General features: G+C 34.8%; 1 pseudogene; it reads right to left on the reverse strand.

Annotated features, from left to right (window-relative positions):
• LOC148131395 (uncharacterized) overlaps nt 1-8,034 on the reverse strand; it is a 100,288-nt pseudogene extending 92,254 nt beyond the window's left edge.
• Nucleotides 8,035-11,809: the final 3,775 nt, after the last annotated feature.

The following is an 11,809-nucleotide window of genomic DNA, read 5'->3' on the forward strand; positions in this document are numbered from 1 at the left end:
CTTGCAAAAAACCAGCCCACTGAGATTAGAATCCAAATGTTTCTCTTTAGGGTTAACTATTCTCTAGTGTAAAATAACAGATTTGAAAACATCTGTAGATTTAGTAGTTCAATCAATAACTGAGTTTTTAGACTGTTAGACAAGCTTCTAATAATATTCCCACTGGGTTTTAGAAGCAGTCATTATTTTTAATCAAAACCATAAATATTCAGACAGACAGAGGACAGAACTTTGTTAAAGAAGCATTTTGTTCCTTCCAAACTTACCAATAATGATTGATTAAGAGGCAACTATGGGAGACTTAACCAATTCCTTAGGAATTCTGGATGATGATCTTTCTTTTTTTCCTCCAGTAAAGTCTCTTATGGTAATTTAAATGCAGTTGTTCTCTCCTGCTGGTAAAATGTTCACACAAATCAGACTGATAGAACTAAATTCATTACAGTCTTGATCCAGTCAGCTTGTCATTCTTATTTTCTTTTCTGTGTATTAGTGTATGCTACTACAGGGGCATCCTGCTCTCCTTTGACTTGTTTTGCTCATGAAAAGTCTACCTTGAAAAGAGAGTGATGTGATTACATGAACATAGCTTGGTTATTTGACATGTAATAGTGCAAAAGTGGTTTACCAAGTTCCTTTTCTGGAACATTTTTTTTTGTTTTTAGTCTAGCTTACAATTTTTATGAGGGACTCTCATGCAGTAACAGCTTGAATGACCTCTGACCCCACATATCTTTTTTGAAGTTAGGCAAGATCATTGAAGGGTTACCATTAACTTACCCTAATCACATTGACTAAATTAGTTCATATTTACATAATGAACCACTATCATATCATATACCTGGCATCTAATTTCATAAATCCATTCTGTGGCAAAAGTACTACTCCCAATCAGATATTGATTGAATGAACTCAAACATAATGCATGACCTCCCAGTTTTCCTCAAAAGAAAAAAAATATATATAAGATAAGTTAGTCTTAATAAGAATGACCTAGTCCAACCACCCAATAAGCTTCCATTGTTGAAAGAAACTAAAAACTGGGTTTCTTTGGTGTTGATCCAATGCTTTAACTATAATACAACTCTTGAAAGGTATCCAGTGAGCAAGGCTGGTTTCTAGCACTAGATGTCCTTTTTGTCAAATATCAGAATAATCCTATATTTATTCATTGAAAAATTAGATTTGCTATGGTCATTTACAGTAATTATTAGGTAAGTGGGCATAAAATAGCAGCTTGATTTTTTAAGAACACACACATGCTTGCATGCATAATTCAGTCCTCTATTTCCAGCATTTCAGTGAGAAGTCTTGGGGTTGTAAAAACATTAATCTACCATATAACATGCTGGGTTTCTCTTGAAATGAATTTTTTTACACCCCTTCCTCCAAATACCACAACTATTTAGTAATGTACAGTTGATGTACTTAAATAAAAGGATAGCAAACATCAAATTGATCTTTTGGGCAAAAATGCTAAGAATATGGAACTGGATCTAGAAACAACATTTTTAAAATTAAGATAAACTTTTCCAAAATTTTAGGAATATTTAGCCTCATTCAATTTTCAAGTTTGGAACATAAACACAGCTTTCATGTGGGTGGAAATATTTTTCATCCCACTCTCTTACATAAAATGGGGTCTTTTAAGGAGATATAAAGTCTTTTTTTAAATATGTTTTGCTTATTTCCAATATAGCACTTTTCTCTACCATGTATACTTTCATATCACCTAATATGGTATAAGCATTTCTTTAAAAAGTTGGTATCAAGTATTGCTTGATATTAAAAATAGTATTGCATGTCATCTTGCACACATTTTGTTTGTTATTTTAGAATAAATACATTTATTAAAATGTCTTTTCTCTTTCAGTTAAATAAAATATTTGTAGTCAACTACAAAAGTCTACTTGATACCCACTACAAACAATCTAGTTTATACATATTCGATATTATTGGAGAAATTCCTTTATCTATAGCATCATTTAGCTACTAGGAATATGGATATTTAATATTGGATTGTGTTTAATATATGTATTCAAAAAACTTTTCACATATGATTTGTAAATGCTGTAAAAAAATTAAATTAAATACATTTTTTCTTTTATTAATTAAATACAGAAAACAAAGGGAGGAATAAAATACATGAAATTATTAAATTGCAAACAAAGGTATGGTTTGTTCATGTTTTAAATTGGTTTGACTAAAATGGTTTGTAATCCAAACATACGTACCAAAATATACAATAGCATGTGCTATGACTGATGAAAGAGATGAAATAATTGAAGGAAATGCATGTAAGAAGCTGCCTGTTCCATTTTTCAGAGACTACCATCAATCTTCAATGCCATTTTGCCTGTATTTGCCTACTTTTTTTTAATCAATAGGGGGGGTGGGATTCAAATTTTTTAACAACCGGTTCTGTGGGCGTGGCTTAGGTGGTGGGCATGGCTTGGTGGTCATGTGACTCGGTGGACATGGCTTGGTGGTCATGTTATTGGCTGGGTGTGGCAAACTCAATATCACTGTGGGGATGATGCAACAGTCGTAAGTGTGAAAATGGTCATAAGTCACTTGTTTCAGTGCCATTGTAACTTTGAATGGTCACTCCACACAAGCAAAGTATCAGCAAAGGAAGGGAAAAAAACTCCAGAGACGTTCCTGAGACAGGAATTCTAGTCCCACCAAGAATGTAATAAGGGTTAACGGAGAGACAGTTTCTGTAAGCAACACCAGAATGTTTCCTTCCTGCCTTCCTTACAGGATTAGGCAAGTAATTTCTTTTAACTACCAGTTCTCCAAACTGCCTAGAATGTTAACTATTGGTTCTAGCGAATAGGTGTGAACTGGTAGAATCCGTCCCCTGGGCTTGTCCCAATTAAACCCAAAAGCTATTACATTTATGTTGAAAAATAGTGCTTATCCATATAAAATATAATTGTATTTTCAAACTTGTTAGAAGTTATTGCTATCACTGCATAGCTAAACAATAACTGTTTGGAATCTGCAATTTGAGTTTAGCTTGGGTTGTCAAAAGATTATAAATGCAAATGGGGAAGTGGTTTTTTTAAAGTGTTGATAATAAAAAGGCTTGTCACATCTTAAGATTCTAGTAATAGTTTTGACTGTGCTTTCAAAGGCACATTTGCACTGGCAATATGATATTTTAATACTCTTGGATTTGTATGTTGAGACTAAACCTTGTATACAGATCCAAAATTTGCTAATTCTACGGATTAAATAGAATTTAATAGAATAGAAATCATATAAAACCTGATGGCATGGTTTATTCAACGTTTAACACATTAAACATATTCACATGTGTAAGGCTGTTGTATTCCATGGATCAATATGTAGCTCACCAAATAAATAAAATGGATTTTAAGGTTTACCTTTCTCATTTCTGTTAGATTAAATATTTTTTTCTCTTTTGTATTGCATTCAAAGAGATGTGTTGCGTTCAGAGGTTTTCAAACTTGACTGTTTTAATAGTTGTGGACTTCAACTCCCAGAATTCCTCCTCCAGTCATGTTAGCTCAGGAATTCTGGGAGTTGAAGCCCACAATTCTTAAATTTGCCAAGTTTGAAGACCCTTGGGTTAGATCAAAAGCCTATGCAAGCCAGTGTTCAGTTCCAGCAAAACTCCTTTGGGAAAAATGGAAACATGACATCTGTACAATGCCATCTTCTTAGTATGTTTCCAAGCAACAGGTGTTCAGAAGCCTACTGAAAATGAAACAATCATAAAAATTAACCATCCTAAAATTCTAGTGAAATTTCCTACTTAGGAAATCAAGTAAAACTCTCTGTTCAGTGTAGGAATTTACTTTGAAGTGTCCCAACAGATGAGTATCTCACCTTCACTTGAACATTTCAACAGGGAAGAAAGCAGTTACCACTACTTCTCTGGTAATTTGTTCCATCCTCAAACTGTTCCTTCTAACACCAGATCAAAGCCTCAGAGAAGTCTGGATCAAAGCCTCAGAGAAGTCTGAAAATTGACTGTACCAGGATTGAAACAGGAGTTGCTTATTTTCAGACCCACACACAATTGGAAAGTGAAATGGAAAGAGAAATGAAATTGTCAAAGTGAAAATGAAACTAAGTGGATGATTGTGTTTTATGAAAATATTTTTTACTGCCACCATCTTTCTCAAGCAAGGCTTCCCATGAGGTGAGGCAAGCTTATGCCCACATTTGCTTCTCTCCATGCAGATTAAAGGGTCATTTCAACCAAAAAGCCAGTGGTGGTTCAAATCCTTAGCACTGTATAACAGTGGGAGCTCCCATTACTTGTTCCAGCTTTTGCCAACCTAGCAGTTTGAAAGCATGTAAAAATGCAAGTAGAAAAATAGGGACCACTTTGGTGGGAAGGTAACAGTGTTCTGTGCACCTTTGGCATGCCGGACACATAACATAACAATACCCTACTTGACTCTGTGGTTTCTTCCCCAAATCCCAAAAACTTTAATCTTAGACTGTCTACTATTGACCTCACCCCTTTCTTAAGAGGTCTGTAGGGGGCATGCATAAGCGCACCAACATGCCTACCATCCCTGTCCTATTGTTCCTTTTATTTTTTTTAATTTTTCTTATATGTATCCATGTATTCATAACTATGTTTTTATTTATATCTATTATCTTGTAAGCAATTGACAAACCCAATAAATAATAAATAAATAAACAAACCATGGAGTCATCTTCAGATAGCTGCCTCTTCGGCTTTGTAATGGAGATGAGCACCACCCGCTAGAGCCAGAAATGACTAGCATGTATATGTGAGGAGAACCTTTACCTTTTTATATAAAATTCAGGTTACCAAAATTCACTCTGGAAGAAAAGAGAGATCTGGTTATTGATTTCATGTACTTCTGTCAGCTGATTTTTGTGAGCCAGAAGCAGAAACCATCATTTTTGCATCTGCTTGCAATCCTCTGGGAGTTGGGATTTCCATGTTCTGAGCTGTACATATAGCCTTCATAGCGTCAAGCCTTGCCCAAACCTCATCTTTTTTAATTGCTTTGGAACTTATTTTGTTGTACTGCCACTTTATGATTGAAAAAACAAACAAACTTTGTAACCGCAAGCCTACAAGTGGTTGGGTAAGTTCCTTTCAATCCATTTTTTTTTTTTAAAAAAAGGAAACTATATCTTTTCAGTTTTGTAAGATTTTTTTTTGTAACCTTTTGCAATCCACAACAAAGGAGTGATTTTATGATTGTTTCTAATAAGTTTAAATGCTAAGCCTTTGTGAAGCTGATTTAAAGAAGACTTTTGAAACTAATTAGAAAGATCCTATGATGTGGAAAAATGAGTTTTATTTATATTTCAATGCAAAACAAGACTTGCATGGTGGATTACTAAAGTGCATGATGGCTACTTTAAAGGAAACCTTTGATCTCTGAGCATGTAAAGTGCTGCAGCTTTTTACTTTTTTTACTGGAAAAAGTTGTTATCAAAGATGAACAAACACCCTTGAGGACAAACTGAACTTTAAGGTGGATGTAAAAATTACAACTTACAAGAAAGAGATGGAAATACTGGAAATACAAGTGGAATTGCATGACCATTTAGAAATAAAAAAGGATATACAAATAATGTACTAAAGAACTATGGTCTGTTCTATCAACTGGAAGTATAAAAGATTTACTGGAGTTACTTCATGACAAGTACAAATGGTCTTGGATAAAGATGATAAAAGCTTCAAGGGAAGGAGTAAAGAAACTAAGCTAGAATTCTGTCTATGGGATTTAAGGATGGCTGGAAAGGGGAAAAAAGTCCATGGAGATTCTCAGTCACCCAGGCCATGGTTGTCATGGTACCAAAGGTGCTTTTTCAAGAGGCAACTGGACTTTCTTTGTTTTTCCTTTCAGTTCTCATTCAAAAAGCTTTTTTCAGTTCTAACAAAGAAAGTCCAGTTGCCTCTTGAAAAAGCACCAGTTGCCTCTTGAAAAAGAAAAACAATAAAACTAAAATTGGTTTATTCAACTGTGGCTAAAATAATTAGTTGCTATTTCTGGTGATGCTTAATGGTTATCTGGATTGGATAGTTTCTCTTTTGGAAATGTTCAGTGGTATAATGGATTAGTTTGTAATATTTATGTTACCATTTTTGGACACAAACAGTAAATAACAGTTTATTATTTCTGGTAATGTTTAATAGCTTTCAATTATATTATTATTATTTGACATAAAAAATGACAGTGTACACAGCAAATGAGATAACTATGCTGGGTTTCGTATCACAAATCACTAGTCGAACACTTCCAGGATATTTAGGACTACGTGATGTATCGGCGAATTATGCAAGCAGATCCCAGTAAGGTGGCCTTCTGCAGCTGACCAATGGTGATTTTGTCAGTGCCAATTGTTTTTAAGTGCTTACCTAGGTCTTTAGGCATAGCACCCAGTGTGCCAAGTACTACTGGAACATCTGCGCTGGTTTATGCCAGAGTCTCTGCAGTTCGATTCTCAAGTCCTGATATCTGATGATTTTTTCAAGTTGTTTCTCGTCAATTTGGCTGTCCCCAGGTATGACAATGTCGATGATCCACACTTTTTTCTTCTCCACAATTGTGATATCCAGGGTATTGTGTTCCAAAATTTTGTCAGTCTGTATTCGGAAGTCCCACGGTAGTTTTTGCATGCTCATTTTCGATCACTTTTTCAGGCTTATGATCCCACCAGTTCTTTTCTACAGGCAGATGATAGTTGTGACACAAGTTCCAGGGAACCATCTGAGTGACTGTGTTGTGACGTTGTTTGTAGTCAGTCTAAGCAATTGTCTTACAACAGCTCAGTATGTGATCGATGGTTTCATCTGCTTCTTTGCAGAGTCTGCACTTGGGGTCATCAGCAGATTTTTCTATTCTGGCTTTGATTACATTCGTTCTGATGGCTTGTTCTTGGGCTGCAAGAATCAGGCTTTCTGTCTCTTTCTTCAGTGTTCCATTGGTCAGCCATAACCAGGTCTTTTCCTTATTTACTTTTCCTTGGATCCTTCTGTATCAAGTAGGTTTTCCCAGCTGATAACCATTCACTGATATTTCCTGTCTGCAGCATCTCATTGAATTGTTTGGCCATTTTTTTCATGCAGGCTGGTCAGGTATTTGAGCCAAAAGCCATGCAGTTGATCATTGCCAGGCGATGTCCAGTTCTTGACTTATTCACTCTGTTGCTTATCATTTCACTAGTTATTTCCAGTTGGTCCATTTTATTCTTGGAGAATTTCATCTCAAAGTCTCTGATCCACCCAGCATTTTTGTTGTAACATTTCTCAATCCCCCACAGGTCTTTCCAAAACTAGTAGTTGCTGTTTTCTGAGGTTTTTCAATTTTCGTATCTACCATCTGATTCAAACTCTGATAGAACCATCTTTGGTCTGATTGGAACAATTGATTCTGGCTTCGTATCTTTCAATTTTTCTTGCTGTTGCTGTTATCTGCTGCTTCACAATTTCCAATGCAATTTTTCTTGTGCTGAGCCCATATTTTTTGTCAGATGTTTCTTGATCTTCCTGTTCTTTAGCTTTTTCTCCTGCAAATTCTTCAAGTTGCTTGCATGTGCTCGCAGGCTATTGATTTTCAACTCCAACCTGATTTTCCACTGTGGTTTTCCAGTAGATTTTCTAGGGGGCTGTGGCTGTTGAATTCCCAGTTCTTCTGTTACTATGACTGCTGTACTGTAGGCAAGCTGATTTGTTTGTTCAGTTGATGTTATCTGGACTTCTGCAAGTGCATAATTCGCATCTATCTTCAATGGTGCCAAATGTTTTCTAGGCACAGTCTTCAACGTTGGAAACCTTCTTCTTTCTGCATTTGATGCAGCATATGCCAAGATTTTAACTTTCAGTTCTTGCTGCCTGGCATTAAGTACTCCTGGTGTTTCAATGATGATTTCAGGCCCTTGCTGTTCCTGTTCTCGCAAAATATCTGCATTTTCTTCTAATTTAGGCTGTTCAGTTGCTCCAGATGTTATTGGAGTATTTTCTGCTGCCACTTCAGCAGTCTGCTGTTCAGCAGTATGTGTTCCCATTTAACAATTTTTCCATATTTCTTTAAGTTCAATTTCACTGAGCACTTTGTTTCAAATGATGAATCATTGCTCATTGGCTAATCGTAATTCAGTTATTCTTGAGTCTGGATATTGCAGGAAGCTGCAATTTCTTGATGTGTTTTGTAGAATTCTTGGACATGGTACCAAGTGCCCCGATGACAATGGGTATCACTGTTACATGTTTCATCCATAACCTTGTAGTTTTATGATCAGGTCATGATATTTCATGATTTTTTTCCACTTCTTTTTCTTCGACTCTGGCATCTTTTGGTAGAGATATCAATAATTTGTATGCTTCAGCCTTTGACAACTGTAATATCTGGTGTGTTGTATTTCAAATGGCAATGTGTTTGTATTTGAAAGTCTCACAAGATTATATTATTATTATTTTATTTATTTAATTTTAACTTATATCAAGCAACATGACAATAGACTTAACACATGGAGATCATTGAATGGACAAAAGGATAACAGACTAAAAAGAAGTACAATCCTGTAATCAGATATACTTTTTGATGTTGATTATGGAAACATGAATTATTTGTGCCAAATATAAATACCTCAGAAAATTGAAGAGAATATATGTGCCAACAAGATATGATTTGGAGAATATGCAGTCAGAATATAAGATCAATGGACAGAACAGATTTAGCACATTTAAATTATGCAAAAGTGAACCTGAGAAGTTATAGAAACACATAAAAATGCTATAAAAAGTGAAACAGAGAGTACACACACACACACACACACACACACACACACACTCCTACTATTTGAAAAAAAGAAAGAAACCAAGTAGCTTTTGGAACAAGCCACTATAATAAAGTAAGGTAAAAACCTTGAGAAATAAGAAAGATGTGCAATGACTTTTTCAAAAAAACAGTATAGTATCAAGCTGGAAAGGATAAGAAATCTTAATCAAGAATCTCAATAAGTAGACAAAATTATTACATATTTTATTGCAATCCCATATTATAAGAGAAGCAAAATATTTAAAGTATTAAGGAAGAAGAAACCTCATTTAATAAATACAAGCAAAATACTAAATACTGTATCTTAAATGTCCAACTGCAGTTTTAAGTTTATATAAACTGTATATACACCAAAATTATGATCTAGCTAGATGTCTAGAAGACCAAACACTTGATTACATTAATTATGTCCACTTTTAAAAGACAACATTTTAAACATGAATTCTCAATAGATGGCATAATATATATTCTCGATATATGACATCTGCCAGAAAGAAAAACCCTTTCCAGAGAGTTACAATCTGTCATTAATATGGAGCATTATTTTTCTCCTAATTACACTATAAAAGGGGCAATGTGCAATAGTATTCCACATGTCTCTTCCTACAAAAGTATGGGGACTTTAAGGAATCTGTATTTTAGCTATAATGCACTAAATATACCTCTGATATTCCTCAGCATATTCCTCTGAACAAAAAATCTCTAATAATCAGGAAACTCCTTGGATGAGAAGCACAACATCTTCAAAGAAAAACCAGAAAGTCCAGTTGCCTCTTGAAAAAGCATTTTTGGGACAATCATGACCTGAATGACTGAGAATCTCCATAGACAATAATCAGGAAGCCACATTTATTCACAGCAAATAGAAGAGAAAGAACTTGGGGGTGGGATCACAAAATAGAAAGACCTGCAAATAGAAGTAGAACCACTATGACAAAAGATAATACCAATAGTAATAGGCACCTCGCATGCAACCCCAAAACAACTGCAGCACCTTCCATCTACAAATCATGATCAGTCATTTGCCAAAGCAGCTTTACTTGGAACAACTTACATTATGTGGCAATACATTTAACACCATCAGAGAACATCACCTGCTTATCCCAGGTTCCTGGGAAAGACAAGACAGCTGGATAAAAATGACAATCTAAATATTTGGCTGGATGTGTGACTAATCATACTATTAATAATGGAACAGCTTATATCCTGCAACAATACTTTTAACATTTACATCCTGTGACGATAAATGGCTTTGACTTTAATCTTGGTTTTCACTGTGCTGCATTTTAATTATTTTATTATGTTTCATTCATTGTATTGATTGTCATCCTATATTGAATGTTGTGAACCTTGCTCTGCTTCTGTGAGGATTCACACAAAATAGTTATTTGTGAAATAAATTAACTATTGCCCTTCATCCGAGAAAAACAAGAAAACCTTGTTTGGTCCCTGATAGATGGAAACAGAAGATTACTGTTGAATCAATCAACTTAGTAAGATTAATTCAACAGTAATATTCTGTTTCTAACTAAGGAACCAAACAAGAGTTTCTTGGTTTTCAGAAATTGCTTATATTGAAACAAAATTATATCAAGAATTGAACAGAAGACTAATCAATTGAATTATAGGCTGATTTTTTTACAAGGTTTGTCACACAAGTCTACAATCTAACACTTGTACATGGTCTGCTGTAGACAGGTAGGGATTCATCATGAGCCCAGTTTTAAATTAAGTGTCATAAACATTTAAATTGGCTGAATTACATACCTGCTGAGAATTTAGCACTGCTAAATCAAGGCTGGTGCTTCATTTAAGACATTCTTTATCCTGTATTTAGACAGAAGAAACCAAATAAAAAAGAGAGATATATTTAAGATTAGAGAAATCACAGCAAAATTTACAGCGAAGGTAAGACTATTAAAAGGTAATTATGGAAAAGCTCTGATTAGTATAAATAATTTTTAAAAAGTTGGAAAGGGTGAATGGAAGCCCTTCACAAAATAGATTGTTGAATGGTAGAAATATTTATTGAGCCCAAGGATATCCACAGGGTGAGGGAAGAGGAAAAGAAATGATGGCATATGAAGCATAACTTCTACAGGCAAATGGTGCAAGTTGCATACTTGTCTCACACATCATAACCTCATTACATGACTGAAATATTGTCATAATGACATCATGATATGTGTCCTCTTTTTGATATCAGGACTTATTCCAGATGCCATTGATAAAGAAAAAATATATATTTAGCACTATAGAGAAATGAAGAAAAGAAGGAAGGGGGGAGAGAAAGAAAGAAAGAAAGAAAGAAAGAAAGAAAGAAAGAAAGAAAGAAAGAAAGAAAGAAAGAAAGAAAGAAAGAAAGAAAGAAAGAAAGAAAGAAAGAAAGAAAGAAAGACTGCAGGAAAAGTGTCACTACTTACACCCTATGCCAGAAAATATAGAAAATAATTAAGAACCTAAGTTAACAAATGTTAACAAGGTTGGTGTACATGCCCAAATCAAATGTCAACAAAATGTGAAGATTAGTGGATCACCACACCACACTGTTTTTCTCACATGAAGAATTAAGTTATACTGTACATGGAAAGAGAAATATCAAATTAAGACAGAGGTTGATCGAAAGGTAACTTTAAAGGGAAAATAGACAAAATAAAGGGAAATTTACCTTTGCTTCATTGATTACTGCAAAGACTTAGACAAGTAAAGTATGATAGATAGATAATATAATGGATGTAGCAGAATACTTTGTTGTTCTTTTGAGGAACTTTGCAATGAGAAGACATTATTAAAAGAACAAAATCTGGAGGAACAAATAGTTCAGAAATATGGGAGCGAATAAAATAAAATGCATTATCCCAACACCATACATATATAAGGTAAAGGTTCCCCTCGCACATACGGGCTAGTCATTTCTGGCTCTAGGGGGTGGTGCTCATCTCTGTTACAAAGCTGAAGAGCCAGCACTGTCCGAAGACATCTCCGTGGTCATGTGGCCAGCA

This window comes from Notechis scutatus, chromosome 3 (assembly GCF_049901735.1).
Source record: "Notechis scutatus isolate UNSWTSFEM ecotype Mainland chromosome 3, rNotScu1.2, whole genome shotgun sequence".
Classification (NCBI taxonomy): Eukaryota; Metazoa; Chordata; class Lepidosauria; order Squamata; family Elapidae; genus Notechis; species Notechis scutatus.